General features: G+C 47.6%; 1 long non-coding RNA gene across 1 annotated transcript; it reads left to right on the forward strand.

Moving 5' to 3' along the window:
* The first annotated feature begins 348 nt into the window (after positions 1-348).
* LOC147572716 (uncharacterized) lies at positions 349-9501 on the forward strand. Its single transcript, XR_015246244.1, has 4 exons — positions 349-955; positions 1733-1792; positions 6774-6848; positions 8138-9501. It is a non-coding gene; the product is annotated as an uncharacterized LOC147572716 (long non-coding RNA).
* The last annotated feature ends 10544 nt before the right edge of the window (positions 9502-20045 follow it).

The raw sequence follows: 20045 nt of genomic DNA on the forward strand, positions 1-20045 counted from the left end.
GTTCCTCACAGTTTGTACCTACAGGGGAAAAAAAGCTATAGAGAAAATATACAAAAGATACTTTGTAACTCCCTCGAGGTTTTCAGGTTCCACGTTTGGCTATGTGCTTTATTTATCAGGGCCCTTGTCGTTTCTTACCATTACCCTGCAATACCCAGAGGCCAGGAATATGCCCCGAAGGGCCTAACCTGGTTTCTTGTGCAGAATCAAGTCAAATAAATATTGTGGAATTGCAACCGCCTGCCCGGTGCAGCATGGGAGCGTCCTCAAACAGGACTCCAGCAGGGAAGCTGAGGGGGGCAGCCGTGGGCCGTGGTTTAGGAGGATCAAAGACGGGGAGGGATGTGGCTGCAAGTTACAGGGAAGAAAGAGCGGGGCAGCGGCCCCGAAAGAGAAACAGTTGCTGCTGATCAGTTACAGGGGCTTGCCGCCTTGCCTTCCCCCTTAGAAACTGCCGGAAGGCCTCTGACCTTCTCTTCTCTCTTCGGTCTCCTGAGCTCCCTCCCATGCTGCACGCCCCCACCTATTGCCACAAGGCAGTTCTCCCCGCCATCCCCAGCCCCACCCCCGGAGCATCGCCAGATTTAGGGCTCTGCGCCCGAGCACCAGGGCTGGCTGCTCGGGGGGCTCGCTCCTCCAGCCCCGCCGCGGGCTCCGCATTGCGGCGGTGCGGGCGCCGAACCTCCCAGCGCGCTTTCCCGGCTGCGATCTGCAGTGCGGTGCCCGCCCCGCCGCCTCCCTGCCCCCGCACGCCCCCTGGAGCCCTGCGCCTAGCTGCTGCCGGCGGGTTGCATAAGCCCCGCGCGCAGGGGCGTTGAATTCAGCTTCCCGGTCATCCAAACTCGTGGCCAGACGGTGAAAGCTGCGATGCTGCTGGACCGTCCTCCCCTCTGCAGCTGTCAAAGAGCCGCGCCCCGAGACAACAAATCCAGACGCGGCAAATACCCTGTGACAGGTCAGAAAGGCGGCCTTGCCTCCTCCTGAGCAGGGAACCCTTCTTCCTCAGGAAACGGGAACACTTGGGAAGGGGCCCCGCGCAAGCCTCCCCGCACCTGCAGGGCAGGTGAGGGTCCCGCCCGCTCGCGTGGGCCAGGGAGAGCCAGCCAAGAGAAAGGAAGCACAGACTGGTTTGTGCTCTTGTCGATTACCCCATAGGCTAATTGACGTTGTAGGTAATTGCCCCCAGCCTGACTTCACCAGAATGTTCTACCCTGGGAACAAGAATTTTCCCCGGGCTCCTTCAGACAGGCCTAATTGCCTGCAGGCAAGCATGAGGCACCCAGCCCCTCCTCTCCCACCGGCCGCAGCCACTCTCTTCCACCCCAAGGAGCCTCTCCGTTCACACTGGAAGACCGGGCTTCAAAAAAAACCTGCCCTCACCTTCATGGGGACGCTCCTTGTCCTGCAGAGCAAGAGGCTAGCAGCCCAGTTCACCAATCCTTCTGCCTTTGTTAGATGTAGGTAGCCACACCCACTGTCTTTATCTAGCAAGAACAAAGCATTTTGCAGGGTCTGCTTCAGTGCCCTGACCCCCACCCCAGGCAGCAAGAATGACCTAGAACCCCAGTTTGTCCTGGATTAAAGGGAGCACATGAGATTTTCAACTGTGAAAGTCCCGGGCGGACTGAGACAAGTTGGTCCCCCAAGGCAGGGTAGAGGACAGCAACGCATTTTTTATCTCGGTGACTTGAACTCTGGACTAAAAGAATTTTTTTTTTCCTTCCCAAAGCAGATGAGAGAATATTTGCTCCTTGAGGAGAGGCGAGGAAGAGGGACATCTCTTCATGAACAGGTGAGAAATTTGATCAAACTTGATTGGGGATGTAAAGAGAAGTCTGGGGGGAGGTATCCAGAACCCTAATGGGCTTAATAATGTCCAGGGCATTTAATCTTCAGCTCTGCCTTGTTTATGCCAGCTGGAACCGGGTAAACCAGAAAAAAAAGGCTTCCATATCCAGGATGGCAGGATGGCCTCCTCACAGCCCTCCCCTGGCTCTACCCACCATATACCCCAGCCACCCCCACTCAAACTTGGAATAGTCACAGCAGGCTTCTGCATGGCATTTTCTGGGCATCGAATGTGGCTCTCTTGGAAGCAGGCGGCTGCAGCATAATGGAAAGGGCCCTGGCCTAGAAGTCGGGACACCTGAGTTGTATTTTCATCACAGTGCCCTCCCCTCCCCTCCCCCCTGCCCTGCACTGCACTGTATGACCTTGGGCAGGCACTCAACTGTAAAGAGGAAAAAACAGTCCCTGCCCCATCCTCCTCCTGTTGTTATGACTGAGCTTCTAATGATTCCAAAGACTTAGACCCTCACCAGCAATTCCCAGGCTGGCTTAAGTCCTGATGTCCCAGGCTAACCCACTTTTGCCCCCATGTCAAGACTCATCAGATCCACCCCACGGGATTTTTTTTTTAATGTTTATTTATTTTTGAGACAATGCGAGAGACAGAGTGCAAGTGGCGGAGGGGCAGACAGAGGGAGACACAGAATCCCAAGCGGGCTCCAGGCTCCGAGCTGTCAGCACAGAGCCCGACGCGGGGCTCGAACTCCCAAACCGTGAGATCATGACCTGAGCCGAAGTCGGACACTTAACTGACTGAGCCACTCAGGCGCCCCTCCACTGGGTTTTTTTTTTTTTGTGCATCCTCTTCTTGTACGTTTGCATACTCTCAAATAGAGCTCCTTGAACTCTGAGGTTTTCAGTTAAATGTCTTTCCAGATATGTTTTGACTGAATTCACACACCGTTCACAAGAATTCAGTCACATGGTCAGACACCCAAAGCTAGGGGCGGCGTGGAAGCCAGCCTTAACCAGAGGCTAAAAGCCTATAGCAACAGCTCAGATTTGGGGGCACCTGAAGATCCGCCGACCTCGGAAGAATTTGGGGGGCTGGACTCCCTAAACGATGAGCGTTTGAACCTTGAGCAGGAAGTTTCCCACTCTCTGCCACTTACTATGCGAATACCCTCAACTTCAAGTTCATCATCACTGTATCAACTATACACACACTGCTTCATTTAGAAAGTATTTCTCTAGTAGAGCACACTGCATGAATATGTGGTTCAGGAGAGGTTTGCGAAAACTGAACGGAAAGATGGGCAAGTGATCAGAGAACTCTGGCCCAACCAACTGGTCAGCAGAAAGGCTACTCGCCAAGTGGTTCGGATGATAAGCAGACTCAGGGCTCCCTGAGATCCGTTGCTCAAGCTAGTGCCTATTCTTGGCTTACGGTCTCTAATCCCCAAAATTTACATCACTGTCTTCACTTATTTGGCCAATAATTTATGAAATTGGATTATTGTAACTTCGGCCTGTTGTGTGCTTGATGAGATGCACAAGATGTGTACAGAAGCATGATGAGATCCTGCCCCTGTAAATTGCCAAGTCTCCTGATGTGTATCTTTCCATTAAACCTCCCTGGCCCGTCCAAATTGGATTTTTTTAATTTGCATGACGGAGGCTATATTCATTCTAAGTTGAGATGCTCAGCACAGAGACCTGCTATCTCTCCTTCTTCTCTCTTAGTTTCTTTCTCTGCCTCCTGACGTTTTCGAAAGCTTTCCTTGTTCTTTTATCAAGGGAAGGACGGGAAGCAAACGTCACCTGCTACGTCTGAGTGTGTATTCTCAGACCCGTCGATGGCAAGACAGAGAGGCTGGGCGAGGAAAGGGAGCAAAGCATGAGAAATTGCAGCCATGTGAATTCCAAAATGAATCTGAAATATCTCTGAAGCTATAATCTACGTCAAAGCAGACTATACTTAAAAGAAAGGAAAACAATAGGCTCTTATCCACAGCTTTGTATTTTCTACGTAAAGGAGGAGCACACGCATTCCAGGAAATAAGTAAACTGTTGCCATTTAAGGAAAAAAACCCAACATATCTTGTACTTCTGTGCCTTTGGGACAGGGACCCCTATTTGTTCCTTGGTATGTGTTCCCTGCTGAAACTCATCTGACACTTGGACAGAGACTGTATTTCCCACCCTCCTTGAAGCTGAACTTGGCTGGCTGGCTACCTTCTGAGCAATGAGCTCTAAGAGGAAGGGGTATGTGCGGCTTCTGCAAAGTATCTTCTAGCAAGCAGAAGCGTGCCCTCCCCTCCTCCTCCCTGCTGGGTGGATACAAACTTGGGAAAGGAAGGTGGATGAACCTGGTTCAGATGCTCTCATACCAGGGGAGAGCCACTAGGAGACCTGCTATGACAAAGAGAAAAAAAAAAAATCTGGTTTAACCCACTGGTATTTGGGATTGTGGCCACCCACGGCTCAACCTACTCCTTAGTGATCTACGCCCTCAACTTGTGGAAGAACACCTTTTATTCCGTCCACAATTAAAACTGCCACAATTACCGTTGACTGAGACAAATATGAGGAGGGTGTTACTTTCCTCACAGTTTTAGAAGGTGTTGGTTTTCGGAGCCTCAAGGATATACGTGAGAGAGAGGGTTGGGGCATGATTCGCTTTAATATGGTGAACAAAGCAGCCTGTGGGAAATAGATCTATGTTGTAAATGTTATACATTATGCAATAGGATATGTATACTTTACATATCCCATGTATATAATATGGGGAAATATCTACCTAGGTGATAAATAGATACAGATAAAATACCACTCAGCAAAAAGTGCAGTGAGCCAGGGTTCCAGGAGAGGCACTGCTAACTAGCTGGCGGATGTATAAATTGGTAAGAGGTTTTGGAATCAACTTGCCAGTATGTATCAAACCTTCATGTTTATGCTCTTGTATACAGTAATTCCGTTGTTTGGGAATCTATGGGAAGAACGTGGGCAAAGAGTGATGTCCAAAAGTTTCCTGGCAGCGCTGGGTGCTACAGGTTCAGACGATAAACCCACGTGCCAAGAAATGTCAGAGTTGGCAGTTAATGGCGTCCTTTTGCGCAAGCTGATTTTCTTTTATAAAATGTTTTAACGTCTATTTATTAGTGAGAGAGAGAGAGACAGAGCGTGAGCAGGGGAGGGGCACAGAGAGAGGGGGAGACACAGAATCGGAAGCAGGCTCCAGGCTCGGAGCCCCGCGCCGCAGGGCTCGAACTCACAAAACCGGGAGATCATGACCTGAGCCCAAGTCAGACGCCCAACCCGACTGAGCCACCCCGGGGCCCCACGTGAGCTGATTTTCAAGGGGAAAGGAGCTTCCGGAAGGGAAGCCCGGCTGGAGGTAGGGGCCGATGGAGAGGGCATCCACCCAGGCCCAGGGGTCAAGTCCACCCTCGGCGGTGGGGGGGGGGGGGGGGGGGCGGGGGGGCATCCACACAGGCTGGAGATGCTTTGCCATAAAGGAGACGGCGGCCTTGAAAGCGCGGTGCGGTGCTCAGGAAACAAGCGGCGGCCCTGGCGCGGAGCAGCCGTCCCTCCCGGGAGAAGCCCGCTGGGGGCGGGGGGGGGGGGGGGGGGAACCGGAGCCGCGCCTTGGCAATGGAAGGGGCCGCAGCTGGGGGACCCAGCCCCGGAGCCGCTCCCGCTGCACGGGTGGCGGGCAGGTGCTGCCCTCCAGTGGCGGTGCGGCTGGAGGTACGGCCGGGCCGGGAGTGGACTCGGGGGTGGGGGGAGAACCGCGGGTGGGCTGTCCCGGGCCCCCAGGCGGAACCGACACGGGGCGCGTACTTAAGACGGATGCGGGTGGGGCCGCGAGCGCTGTGATCTGAGCTACCGCCGTCGCATTCGCAGCCACGGGTCGGAGCAATAACTGAAATGTACAATTAGGGAGAAAAATGAAGTGAAGTCGGATTTGTCGCATCACCTGTGGCCCTGACATGAACCGACGCGCCGCATTATCTTCCCTGTCCGCCTAAGCTTTCCCGGACGTCACAGGTGCTGCCAGCCCGGATACTGTTATTTCTCAGCAGGTGTCTGGATCTGCTCAGTGGGTGGCACTTTTCGTGGTTTGCAAGGCGGAAGGAAAGGAGAGGCCATTATTTCTGGCGGGAGTTCTAGGCACAGGGTGGGGGGGGCGGGGGACGGGGGTGGGGGACCAGCCTCTGGCAGGTGCTCAGCAGCAGTGGCATCGCAGAAATAATTTGGCTTCCAGACCTTGGGCTTTCCTGATCTCTTCCAAGTGCTCTCCTCCAAGGCGACGCTGTATACAAGGTTATATAAGCCTCACATTTCCTGCATGAAACCCCTCCGTATTGAAAAATGTGGAGTGGCCTCTCTCAAAAGTAAATAAATGTTTAAAAAAAGTTAAAGAAAAGAAGGAAAAGGTACATATATAGTATAATCTCAACTATCTGAAATACACAAATAGAAATATACTAATATGTTTTCTCTCTATGGGTTGATAGGTGATTTTGGTTTCTTCTGTATATCTGTCTTACTTTTTTTTAATTATCTACAATAAGTGTATATGTACTACTTTATAAAAGGAACTAATGTATGTTATTAAAATCGCCTAGGGGCGCCTGGGTGGCTCAGTCGGTTAACCATAGACTTCGGCTCAGGTCATGATCTCGCGGTCCGTGAGTTCAAGCCCCGCGTCGGGCTCTGTGCTGACAGCTCAGAGCCTGGAGCCTGTTTCAGATTCTGTGTCTCCCTCTCTCTCCGACCCTCCCCCACTCATGCTCTGTCTCTCTCTGTCTCAAAAATAAATAAACGCGAAAAAAAATTAAAATCGCCTACAGGGAAGTTACTTAATTATATATTCAATACTCAGCATCCGTCACAAATTCAACGTCCCATGCAAACACACTGAAATAATACTGTCTTCTTGGCATCTAATATTCACCATTTTTTGGTTCTTTTCCCACCAGCCCCAAAACAAGTAAACATTGTTATAATTTCAGATCTGAAAACAGGAAAGCCCCGGTGCAGGGACTTCACAAAAGGTAAGCTCTGGAGGTGGAAGAAATTTTGTGAAATTATTCTGGGGAAACTGTTTCCCTCTCACTGCAAAGGAGAGGAGAATCTACCTCTGAGTCAGCGAGGGTTTGATATTGAGAAGGGATTTTAAGGGTCTTCAAGTGTCTTTATGTTTGGGTTTGCCCTTAATTCTTTTCCTTCACTTCGACAGCATTGCAGGACGAGGATGGCCACAGCATTGCGGGACGAGGATGGCCACAGCATTGCGGGACGAGGATGGCCGCACTCCAGCTTTATGTCGGCTGTGGTCACAGAGTAATTGTTAAGAACAGTGCTCCCTTTGACTTCCCAAAGTGTCTCAGTTTACACAACAATGGGTATGTGTATTCTGTGCAAGACCTATCCAAATACCGGTGACTCGGGTTTTAATAAAGATCTGTATACAGCCGTATGCATAGAATCGCTCCTTAGTCACCTACCAAGAATGGCATCTGTTTTGTTTTTTGGTTTTTTTCTTTGTTTAAAAAGTTTGTTTTCTTTTCATTGAGGTATAATTGCCGTGCAACATTGTATTATTATACCTGAAGCTAACACAATATTGCATGTTTTGGGGGGTTTTCTCAATTTTTTTTAAGGTTTTTTTTATTTTTGAGAGAGAGAGAGACAGAGCATGAGCAGGGGAGGGCAGAGAGAGAGGGAGACACAGAATCCGAAGCAGGCTCCAGGCTCTGAGCACAGAGGCTGGTGCGGGGCTCTAATCCATGAACCATATATGACCTGAGCCAAAGTCGGATGCTTAACCAACTGAGCCACCCAGGCGCCCCTGCGTGTTTTGGTTTTTGAGGAACTTCCCACTTGAGAGGTTGTAGGTGACTTCTGATCCCCCGTACCTTATGTTTCCCTTCTCCAGGAGTTAGCTGGGCCCCTTGGGTTCGTCTTAAAAATGAATGTTTTATTTAAGAAAATACTAGTTTCTTGCATATCTGTGTTCCTATTTATGAGTGCATAACACGCCTACCCGCTAGGAAATCCTAAGCAGTCATATCAAATGTAACCCTATAACCATGTCTTATTTTTCTCTCTATCACCAGAGCCTCGTCCAGCAGCACTTTGAAGAAATGAGACAACCCTGATTGAACGGAACTGAATTTGTTGTGTTACTAACAGAGCTGATAGAGCAGTCCATTATTAGGGTTTATCTATCTATCGTTTCTGTGTGTGTGGTTTTCCGGTCAACATCTTAAGAAGAAATATCGTTTTGGTGGGGATTTTTATTTTCTTTTTAATTTCCCTCTTATTTCTTCATCGTGCTTAGGGTCAGCATAGAACAGATGCATCCATCATCTGAGTCACTGGGCTGGATGCTGGTGAAGATAAAAAAAAAAATCATTAACACAGAGACGCCGCCTTTGAGTGATAGTGTAGTGCAGAAGATCAAACATATACACGGCACGTTTCTGGTTTGTGGGCATAATCTTGGTAACCTACATGCGTCTGCATTTTCTACTTGTTACCTGTGTCTCCTTTCTTTGCTTCTGTACGTGAGCTTGAGGGGTGTTTGGTGGCAGGATGGAGTGCTAATTTCATTGAGGAAGACGTATCAGTGAGGATCTGAGCCCATTCCTAGAAAGGCCTACAGACACTTGTGAAAAGGACTCTGGTCCCTCAGGACAAGACAATCCCTGCATGGCAAGTGCTAGGTGAACACCATGGAGTCTTAAAGGGAAAAGAGGGGAGATGGGCTCTGGAGGGACAAGGAGAGGTCTTTTGCAGGAAGTGAGGGTGAACCGGGTCTTGCGATGAGCAGGAGGATGGCTCTTCCAGAAAAGACCACACTATACAGACAGAGCTTGGGCCTTGGAAGAAGTTCTGGGACCCCAGATGGGGCACAAAAGCAGCGGCGTGATTCCATTGCCGGGGATTAGAGGAGACAGTCACGTGGACACAAGTGGGGGGATGTCCCAATGGTGGCTGCATGGAACAGCGGATGCCCGTGTGAACCGAGCACTGGATGGACCCTTGCTCCCATGCGATGGCTTTCCCATATCTCCTCAAGCTAGACTAAACCCTAGGATGATAATGGTAGTGGGGAGAGAAGACTCCAAGTTGGCTGAGAAGACACTGCCCCATCCTAGCAAAACATGGCTTGAAATTAACATTGGAGAGAGATTTGGAAAGCAAAGAAAACTAGGTTTCTCATACACTTCTGTTTGTAGACTGAAATGTACACTTGCTATTTGTGTCTCCGTGATGATCTCAAAGATGACAAACTCACTAACTGTTCATGCCGCTGGCTTGGGAAGGGGGCAGGGGACACGCTTGTCTCCAGGGCCCATCATCAGTCCTGTGGTACATGTGACGTAAGAGATTGACTTGCAAAGCGGGGGTTGCGCAACAGAACAACGTGGGTCTGGATGCTTTCCTACCATCAAACTTAACCATTTGCCTCGGTTCCTCCTGAACCCGATGGACAGTTTTCCCCGCGGTGCTAAATTTGACATTTCCGTCCCCTCATAAGCGTAAAAGTGGAGGTGTCAGAGCAAACAAAAGATTTCTTTTAATGATGGAATTAAATGTGTATTACACCGGTCAGCATACATGTTGCTTTGTTTCACGGAGCCTGTGGGTATCGTGTATATAACTACACATTTCCAAAAATAAATACATATTCTAAGAAGAGTTTGCATCACTGTGTTCTTTAGTACCTCAGATTTACGAGCCTTTCTTGCCAAAATCAAGTCAGTTAGCTGATTTCCAACATGAAGTGGTCCTGCCCCGTGGAAGGCAAGGGCTCGTCAGGAGAACGAAACAGCAGCAGAACCAGCCTTCCCCAAAAAACATATTGTGAACATCAGCCTGGAAAATAGGCAGACAGGGTGACCGTAAATCCCCTTTTCTCAATTCTCTTGAAATAGGAGTTGGCCGAGCCAGTTCGGATTACCCACGGGTCATTTTGCAGACATCTCTTGGGTAGGGACAAAAATCTCACCAAACTCAGAACCACTGAGTAGCGTTTATGATCTGTCCCTCTTCCCAACATCTTGAGGTCCTAGTGGCACCTACCAATCGTAGCAGCTGGCGGCGCACTCCACGGAAGTGAAGGCACAGGTCTATTACACTGAGGCGGGGCAAAAATGGAAAAGACATCAGCCTGCATTTTTTTTTTTTTTTTTTGGCTTAATGTTTTCTTCTTCCTGTGGCTGAGACTGTAGAGTAAGTAGGAGCTCGGCTCCGAAACAGGCTTCCAGGGTTGCCTCCAAGGAAAATCAGCAGCGGCGGATGCTTCATATTAGCTGTACTAAAATCTCACTTTATTTCACCTGGTTTGTTTCTTCAATCAAATCCATCAGGAATAAGATCCTAAAGGAACCTCTGCTTATAACATTTGCTATCTTTAGAGGCAGGCACAAAAAATTAAATATAATCCCCATTCAATTTTTATTTATTTTTTTTTTAATTTTTTTTAATGTTTTATTCATTTTTGAGACAGAGAGAGACAGAGTATGAATGGGGGAGGGGCAGAGAGAGAGGGAGACACAGAATTGGAAGCAGGCTCCAGGCTCTGAGCCATCAGCCCAGAGCCCGACATGGGGCTCGAACTCACGGACCGCGAGATCGTGACCTGAGCCAAAGTCGGCCGCCCAACCGACTGAGCCACCCAGGCGCCCCCCCATTCAATTTTTAAAGAATCCTAGGGGCAGAGGGAAAGCAAAAGAGAATTAGTAACGACTCCGTGATATCTACGGATCCTAAGATTATAGCTGATTTTTGTTCTCTCCTTTTTACTTTTGTGTGTCCTCTAGATTTAGTATTATAACCACAAATTTTACTTTTTATGGTTTTTTGGGGGGGGAGGAGCTTGTAAGAGCCCATGAGGAAAAAAATACTTTAAAGGCATATACTCTAATAACCGTGACATATTGAGGGATACACAGAACCGACAGGGAGTATGGTGAGAGCTGACACTGAAAAGACTCTGGGGTCTATATCAGAATGAATAAATTGGGTTTAGCCCGGTTGAGTCGATAGGGATGGAAAATGGAATATTCACAGGTTCTACCCATTCTTTGCAGAAGTTCTTATGCCAATATAATAAATTTTTCTTCTCAGCTGCTGGGCGTGTGCTTAGGTCAAATTCTATCTGATCCAGCGGGACAGAGGCACAATGAGATGCATGGCAAGCGGGTCTCCTTTGTGGAGGGGAACAGCACCCCACCCCCAAGCATCTACTTGCATCCAGCGATCGACAACAGGGTCATTGAGCCTAGAAGAGGGTGAAAACCCGAGAGAAAGAAGGGAAAACATACAGCAAATCCATCCTTGGCTCTGGGATACATGCAGAAATCGCGGTTGGATCCCTTTGTTGTGGTGGTCACGGGGAGAAAGCTGTCACTGGGGTCGCGTTGCCATGAGATTGCAGGAACATGGGACAGAGTCTGAAACGGACAGAGGACCTTTGCTGTGATGACCAGACTCTCTGAATGGGAGGGAGTCACCGAGCGTTTATGAGAATGGATGCTTTGAACTTGTGTGAACTCAGATACCTGGATATATGGCGGGGGGTGGGGGGCTGTGTGAACCCACTGCATGGCCACCCGCTTTAACACCTCAGGGCTCAGTGGTCCTCTTATGGGACCCTCCCCTCCCCCACCTACACGTCCTTGGAACGCACGTTCTCACTCTTACAGCCAAAGAGCGTCCTGGAGGTAAGCCACTGCACCAGGAGGCGACAGACCACCTAGAGAGGCAGGACTCAGCTCAGCACACCCATCAGGTGGCCGGACTAGCAGCTCTGCTGACCATGAGGGCTGCTGAGCTTGCACAGTCGCAGAAGCCACAGCGGCGAGGAGTAAGGCTATTATCATCATTTTAAGAGCCCTCTTAGGGATCCCCAGAAACGCTGGGAGGAATGTGGCTTCGTAAGGGGCCCGGGAGCTGCATCCACAGGTGCGAGTGTAGAGCCTGCATGCCTGTTCCTGGGACCCCGTTAGATCCAAAAAGCTGACGTTGCCTGGGTGCAAACACAACAGCAGAAAAGGAGCCTCGCTCGTGGCTTCATGTCCCTTAAACAGTTACGTAACTTCACGTAGAGAAAACGCAAGTTCACAGCCACAGGAAGAGAACTAAGTTTGACCCACCACCCCACCTTCAGGGTGCGTCACGCTGAGGGAAAATGACATGTCTGTGGCTGCTTTGAGGGTGTTCCGGAGGATCGCTGTGTGTGTGCGTGTGTGTGCGTGTGTGTGCGCGCGCGTCCCAAGAAATATTGCCGTCCGCTAGAACAGAACCAAGCATGGATGTGCCTTAAAAAGCAGATTTTAAGTAGCGTGAAGGCCATGCCGCCGCAGACTAGAAGCGAAGGCAAATGACAATTTGAAAAGCAAGATGTGCAGGTTTGGAAGCGCCTGCTGCCAACTCAGAAAAGGGAATGAATGTTCTCGGCGCACCTGCCCTGAACCAGGCACATGATGGCCGTTTTGTCTCCTGCCCGTCAAACATGGCTCATCTGGCGACAGATTAAGCAGCCTCCTTGCATTCATTGGTGCCTGCAAACTGCTGCTTCTCCCTCTCCCCTGCCTTCCCTGCAGACGCCGGAGACGGGATCATGAGACAATACTACCAACCCACCCTCTGGGTTGCAGGCTCTTGAGAATCAAAGGATCCTGACCTTCTTCATTACTTGAAAATGCTCACTTCCGGTGCTGGACTCTGTCTCATCACACCTGCTGTGATTCTCACCGGCGTCAATATCCACGTGGCTTGTGTTTTCAAATACTGGCCTGCTCTCCCCCTTCCCTACCCCTTGTTTTCCACTGTGCCTGAGATCCTCACTCCTGTGGTCATACTCTACACACTGCCATCACCAGAGGATGACATCTCCTCTGTCATGTTGACTTTTTTTTTCCTTTCCTTTTTTTTACATGTATTTATTTTTGAGAGGCAGAGCACAAGTGGGGGAGGGGCAGAGAGAGAAGGAGACACAGAATCCCGAAGCGGGCTCCAGGCTCCGAGCTGTCAGCACAGAGCCCGACGCGGGGCCCGAACTCGCAAACCGTGAGACCCTGACCTGAGCTGAGGTTGGACGCTCAACCGACCGGCCCACCCAGGCGCCCCTGATTTCTTGTTTTAATGTTTACTTTTTTTTGAGAGAGAGTGAGAGAATGAGTGGGGGAGGGGCAGAGAGAGAGGGAGGGAGGGAATCTCAAGTGGGCTCCTCACTGTCAGCGTGGAGCCCAACTCAGGGCCCCATCCCACGAACCGTGAGATCATGACTTGAGCTGAAACCAAGAGTCTGACACTTTACTGACCTAGCCACCCAGGCACCCCGTCATGTTGGTTTCTGACCCACATACCCTATCTTTGGATCTCATTCATTCTAGTATCCTGATTCCAACAACTCTTTGACCGCATTCCACTATGGCCCCGAATACATTGACCTTACCACCTTTCCACTGGCTGTCACCTAAGGTCCTCACTCACCTCCCCTCGATTCCAGGATTCATCATTACTATCTCTCCCTTACATCCATGCCCCCTTTTCCCTCCTTCAATCTCATCCACTAACTCCCACTCTCCTAGACATCAACTTTCTGCTCTCTTCTCTCTCCCCAAACTAACAATTCCTTTCTCTCCTCCTTTCCCCTCTCAGCTGATAACCCTGAAACAGTAAGATCAAACAGAAGCAAGCTTCCCCGTACTCCCACCACCAAGTTCCAGCATATACACCTCTCTTTATGAACAACCCGGTTTGTTTTTACAATGATCAACCATTCATGCTCCTTTCTATAGGCACGTATTCTCCAAGGCTCAGCAATCACACCCTCAGGGATCTCACTTCTACAATTATCTCCCCTCTCTCCTGGCATCAGTTTCCCCCTGTCTGTTGTAGTATCACCCATATTTTTTAAAAGGAAGGAAGGGAGGGAGGGGAGCAGAAAGGAGGGAGAGAAGGAGGGCGCGGAAGGAAAAGAAACCTCCCTCCACCCCACATTTCCGTCCAGCTACTATCCCATGTTTCTTCTCTTCACTGTGGCTCATCTCTTCGTTATGGCTAAAAGTCATCCCTAACAACACGCTGTACTCTCTCCTTCACTTCTCTCTTTCCCCCGTTCTAATCAGACGTTAGTCCTCATTACTCCACGAATACTGTGCTTGCCAAGAACACCAATGACCTTCATGTTGCCACATCCAACAACAAATTCTCGGTCCTACGGCCCTCACGTATCTGTACCTTGAGCCAGTTTCTTTACTTGTCCCCCAGAACACCACTCTCGTGGTTCATTTGACATGCCTGACACCCTTCTCAATCTCCATTCTGATTTCTCTCCTTCTCCCTCACTTCTATTAATGTAAGTGCTCCAGGAGTCAGTGCTTTGAAATCTTTTCTTCTGTGCGCATTCATACCCTAAGGAATGACCTACAAGCTGTGGTTTTAAATACTCTCTTTCTGTGATGACTCTTGTATTTCTATCTCAAACAGCTGGACTCTAACCATCTAAATCTAACTGCCTGGTTCACACCCTCACTTTGACACCTAACGAAGATCGCAAATGTAACTTGGTTAAAACAACTTTGGGTTCCCACTGCCTAACTTTTTCCTTCCCAGTCTTTATTCACTTGATAAATGAAAATTCCTTTTTTTTTCTGATTGCTCAGAACATAATCTTCAGTCATCTTTGACTCATCTTTTCTTCCCGACCCAACATCAAACCCATCATCAAATTCCATTAGATTTGCCTTTAAAATGAAAAAAAAGTTCTTAGATATGTCACCAAAAGTAGATACGTTGGACCTTATCAAATTTTAAAAATTTTATGCTTTAGAATATATGTCAAGAAAATTAAAAGGCAAGCCACAGATTGGGAGAAAATATTTGTAAAGCATAAATACGACAAAGGGTCTTGTGTCCCAAATATAAGAAGCATTCTTGTAACTCAAAGGTAAAGAAACAAACAAGTCAATCAAAAAGTGAGTCGAATACTTAAATACTTCATCAGAGAAGACGTACACACGGCCAATACATGTTCAACATCATTAGTGATGAGGGACACGCAAACTAAAATCACAAGATACCTACTAGAATGACTACAATTTAAAAAAGGTAATAACAAGCTCTGGTGAGTGAATGGAGAAACCTGAGTCCTCACACATTGTTGAGTGTTAATACATAATGATACAGTCACTTTGGAAAACAGTTTTTCACTTTCTTAACATAAGAAATGCTTAATGCCAAATATAAGCTTACAGTAACATCCAGTAATTCTACTGCTAGGTATCTACCCAAGGGAAATGAAAACCTATGTCCACACAAAGACTTGTACATGAATATTCACAGAAGGATTAGTCATAGCAGTCATTAAGGAAGACCATCCAAATGACCATCAATTGGTGAACAGATAAACAAAACGCGCTGTCTTCACGCAACGGAATACTATTCAGCAAAGAAAAAGGAATAGACTACTGTTCTATGCCACAACCTAGATTTTCAAAAAGAAAATGCTAAGTGAAAGAACCAAGACTCAAAAGGTTACATGTTGTATGATTCTACTCATATGAAACGTCCAAACCCACAGAGAGAGAAAGCATATTAGTGGTTGCCTGGGACCAGGTGTGAGAACAGGAGTGAAACGTGAACGGGAATCGGGGGATCTTTGGGGGCTGGTGGAAATGTTCTAAAACTGGGTTGGGGTGATGGTTGCATAAATCTAGAAATTTTCAAAAAATACTGATTGTACATTTAAAATGGATGAAGTGTATGGTATGTAAATTATGCCTCAACAGAGTTGTTTAAAAAATAGAAAACAATCTTCCAAATATGACCATTTTTTCACCACCTCTCCTACCCACCACCTCAGCCACTATCTCTTGTTTAGGTTACTTTACTAATCGAACTGAACTTTCTGCTTCCACCTTGACCCTCTAGAATCTATTTCTCATGCACCTGATGGATCCTTTCAAAATATAAAACAAATTGCATCATGACTCTGCCCAGAAATCTCTAATGACTCCTCATTCAGCTCGGAATAAAATCCGGAGTTCTGTGGCCAACAGGGGGCTCCTGCTCTGTTCTGTGAGCCCCCTGACGCCCCCTCCAGTATTCTCCTGTCACTCATCAGTCCTGGCCACACAGGTCTTCCCCTGCTCTTCAACATACCAATCCTGTTCCTGCCTCAGGGTCTTTGTTTCAACTCCTCCCCCTGCCTGGAATATTCTTCATTGAGATGTCTTCATGGCCACTCTCATGTCATTCAGGTCTCCCCAATATTATCAAAGAAGACCTCCCTGACCATGCCCTCTTGAAAGAAGAAGACCACTCCTTGCCCCCTCTGCCCCCCATCATCCCTATCCTTTTACAATGGTTTCATTTTTCTTTACAGTACTCATCACTTCCCGACACATTTTGATTGGCGTGTGTGTGTGTGCGCGCGCGCGCACAGTTTCCCCACCACCCTGCCTAGAAAGGCAGTTCCATGAGGACAGGGATCTTGTCTCTGGTCTGTTTTGTTCATCACTTTATTTCATTTGAGTCCCATAATTATCACGTGAGATAGGTCTTATTCACAGGGGGAGACACTGAAGGTCTGAGAGGTGTCGCAGTTGATTAAGTCACACAGCCAGTGATTATTCAAGCTGGAATTTGAGGCCAGGGCTGTCTGACTCCAATGCCATGGAGTCATCATCACTACATCAAGACAGACTCCCAAGAAAAGCAGTTAAACCAGATCCCGCTGAGCAAAGTTTTGTTTCCTCCGTTCCTCGTAGATCAGAGTTAATGGTCTTAATGATTTTGAATTCTCTGAGTCCGTGTACCTCAGCCTGATCTACAAAAAATTAAGAAATGTAGCCATGCTTTCTTGGCTTTCTCACATTTGCTCCAGCCCGTAAAGAAGTTAACCTTCTTGTCCTAAAAGTTGAAATAAACACACTTCAGAAAAATTAAAAATTCCAAGCGCTCACATAAATCCAATCTAACATCAAGATTAGAAGGGCAGGAATATGTAAGACGGATGACACCAATTCATCATAGTAACCTTCTTCCTCCAGAGTGTAATATATTACACATCTTCGTAGCAACCCGTGTGATTTATTAGTGTAATCAGAGGATAGCTCTACCTTTTGAAATTGTTTTTCTGCTCAAGAGGTGTGCACACAAGATGTAATCCAGGAAAGAATAAAATATTTATGCCTAAGCTCATCTCAGTGTCGAAGAGACTACGTTTTTGCAGTTTTGTTCCTTCCATCTCTTCCTTTATAGCTTCGACATATTCCAAACATACAGACGTACTTACGGACATGGTGATGAAACCAGAATGCTCTGAGCATATTAGTTAGGGCAAGGGAGAAAAGAAAGAACAGAAAGGGAATACGGCACCTTGGGTAATGGCAGTAGGATCCACCTCTCCTCCAAAAACACAGGAAGCTATTACCAAGCCCCCATGTCCGTCCCTTGGTAACGGACGTCCCTATGTTGTGAACATAGAGGCGGTGCTATATAGAAGATGGTGCTCCCTCCAAAGACCACACCCATTAGCCAGAAAGAAAGCCAATAATATCCTCCCTCGTCCTCTCTCTGGGGTTCCAGAAGGTGAGGTAGAGGACTCGGTCATGTAGCCCAGGCTGAGAGTCATCACCATGGTTACGACCGGAGGCAAAGTAAGCATCCTGCAGCCAACCAACCCCAATTCCAGTATGGGGCTCAACACAACCTTAATATGATGCTTGGAGGAAAAAAAAATGCATCTTGACACCATCGTGGCCCAAGAGGAAAAAAATATTCCAGGCTCGTATGCCAACACAGGATAGTAGCAAAACGGAGACAAGCTTTTCCATCCGAAATCCGCAGCCAGCTTTACAAAACAGTGTTTTAAGTTCCTTGCCGTAAATTCCTAGGCGGTCTATAAGGTTCCTCCCCCAAGATCTGTTGTGAAGCCTGTCGGCAAACCCTGAAATCACTCATGCATCCATTTTCAACACAGAATAATAAAATACTATATATTTGCGCACGAAGTGATACATCACGTTCATTCGGTAGGAGCTGGAGTTAGAAATCATTGTACCTTCACGCGATCCTTGCAGATTGCCCCTCCCTAGTCACAGGCCCTGGGTTTAGCTGTGCTAATTAAGGATGGCTTGGCTCCCATCGTTATTCTTGAACTTCCGTGCCACATTCAGGTCCTCAGAGCTTCGAACACAGTTTGCCAGTGTCTTAAGAGAGAGCATTAATGCACGAGTTACTGCAGTTTGCTCGTACTTTTTAAAACGCACCCCGCCCAACTTGAGAAAGCCAAGGACCTGGCTGGAGGAAGATACACACTTAATTAGAAAGGATTTGTGGATCCTCTCCACTGCCCAAGGCACCCGGCCCTCTGCTTTATACGGGATGGACACTCGATAAAGAGTTGTGCGTGTCTGTTGCCGAACGATCCTTATTTACATCGATCCTAATTATTAAAATAGTAAATATTCAATGCAGAATACTTGAAGGACATAGAACACAGAACCCGACCAGAGTCAAAGCCATGGCTGAGTCCTTGGCTGGGCAGCCTCTTCGTCCTCATTTGTAAACATTACAATTCCCATCTTCCTCCCTGATCTCAGGGAAAATGTTCTCACAAAGGACACTTGCAAACAGAGGCATTTGGCGTTGTTTCTTACTTTCAAGGCATCAAGATAATACGCCAGGAGGATACATCAAGGGTGTCCTGGGAGCTTTTTATTTGGATGCAGTTTTCCTCTGCTTGTTGATCTTGCTTTTGACCAGGTAAATGGAGAAACACTTCATTGGGCAGGGGGAGCAAGATTTCCACACTGGTGATTATGATTAATATCATATCAACTCCATGAAATTAATTGTTCAAGGTGAACGTAATGGGAAATAGCTGTCTTCTTCCCCTTCTAGGGACCTTAAAACTTTCACCTTTAAGGCAATCTCCTACTGGGGCACACCTGGCTGGCTCAGTTGGAGGACTGAGTCGCACAACTCTTGACCTTGGTGTTGTGAGTTCAAGCCCCATGTTGTGTGTAGAGATCACCTAAAAATAAAGTCCTTAAGGGGCAGCCGGGTGGCTCAGTCATTTAAGCATCTGACTCTTGGTTTCAGCTCAAGTCACGATCTCACAATTCATGAGTCTGAGCCCCGCATCGGGCTCTGCGCTGAGAGCACAGAGCCTGCTTGGGATTCTCTCCCTCCCTCACTGTCTGCCCCTCCCCTGTTCGCATGCACTCTCTCTCCCTCTTTCTCTCATAAATAAATAAACTTAAAAAAAAATAAAATCCTTAAATAAATACATAAATACAAAATTTTGTCAAATTTAACTCTTGTGGATTCTTAAAGAATTCCAGTATTAAATATGATGAGAACAGGTGAACTTCTTTCCGTTTTTATTGAATGATAACACACATAGCGACAAATACACATAAGTTAACAACTAAGGGAATTTTCACGAACTGAACACCCCAGTACAATCACTAGGCAGATCAAGAAACAACCCCAACTACATTAAGCGACTCACTTTAGAATCTAGTGTTCAAAAAAAAAAAAAAAGGATCTAATGTCCATCCTCAAAGTATTCTTTACTAAATATCACAAGTCTATTACATGGGATGTAAAATTTAGTATAGTCACATTCAGTCCACGTGAATGTGAGCATTAATCCAAACACAGGCCAAATGGTTTCTTGGACAAATGGGAAAGGACTGTTGATAGCAATGAGTAGAACGACCTGTCATCTAATCTAACCAGTAGATTCCCTTGCCGTTGTCGATCAAAACACTTAAGTAATTCTGATTCCTTGACACCCGAGACAACTTCTTCCAGACACGCCACAAAATGTCAACACTGCGATGAGGGAGTCAGTCCGAGAATTCCAGCCAAGGCAGAAAAATAATCACCGGAGTGATTAAAGCCGTCACGACACCACACTAATGACCCACTTGCCTTGTCTGTTTACCATGAAAACCAAACACGAAGGCCCATATTTTGTCCAGGTGGAAAGTCCACGGCTTGGATGTGTAAATATTCACTGTTTCTCTCAACCCATTGTGATGGGATGTGCGGGGAGGCCTCACACACAGCTCTTTTCATGCAATTGTCCTGCGGAATGAGATGAATCTTCCTCCCAAACTGAGCTGCCCCTCGTGGAGCCATGAGGCCAGAGGAGAGGATTCAGGCTGCAGGTGTCTCCGTTCATGACTATGTCCCGGCCCTGAAGCCCACTCACAAAC

This window comes from Puma concolor, chromosome E4 (genome assembly GCF_028749965.1).
Source record: "Puma concolor isolate L17-30 chromosome E4, mPumCon1.1.hap2, whole genome shotgun sequence".
Lineage (NCBI taxonomy): Eukaryota > Metazoa > Chordata > Mammalia > Carnivora > Felidae > Puma > Puma concolor.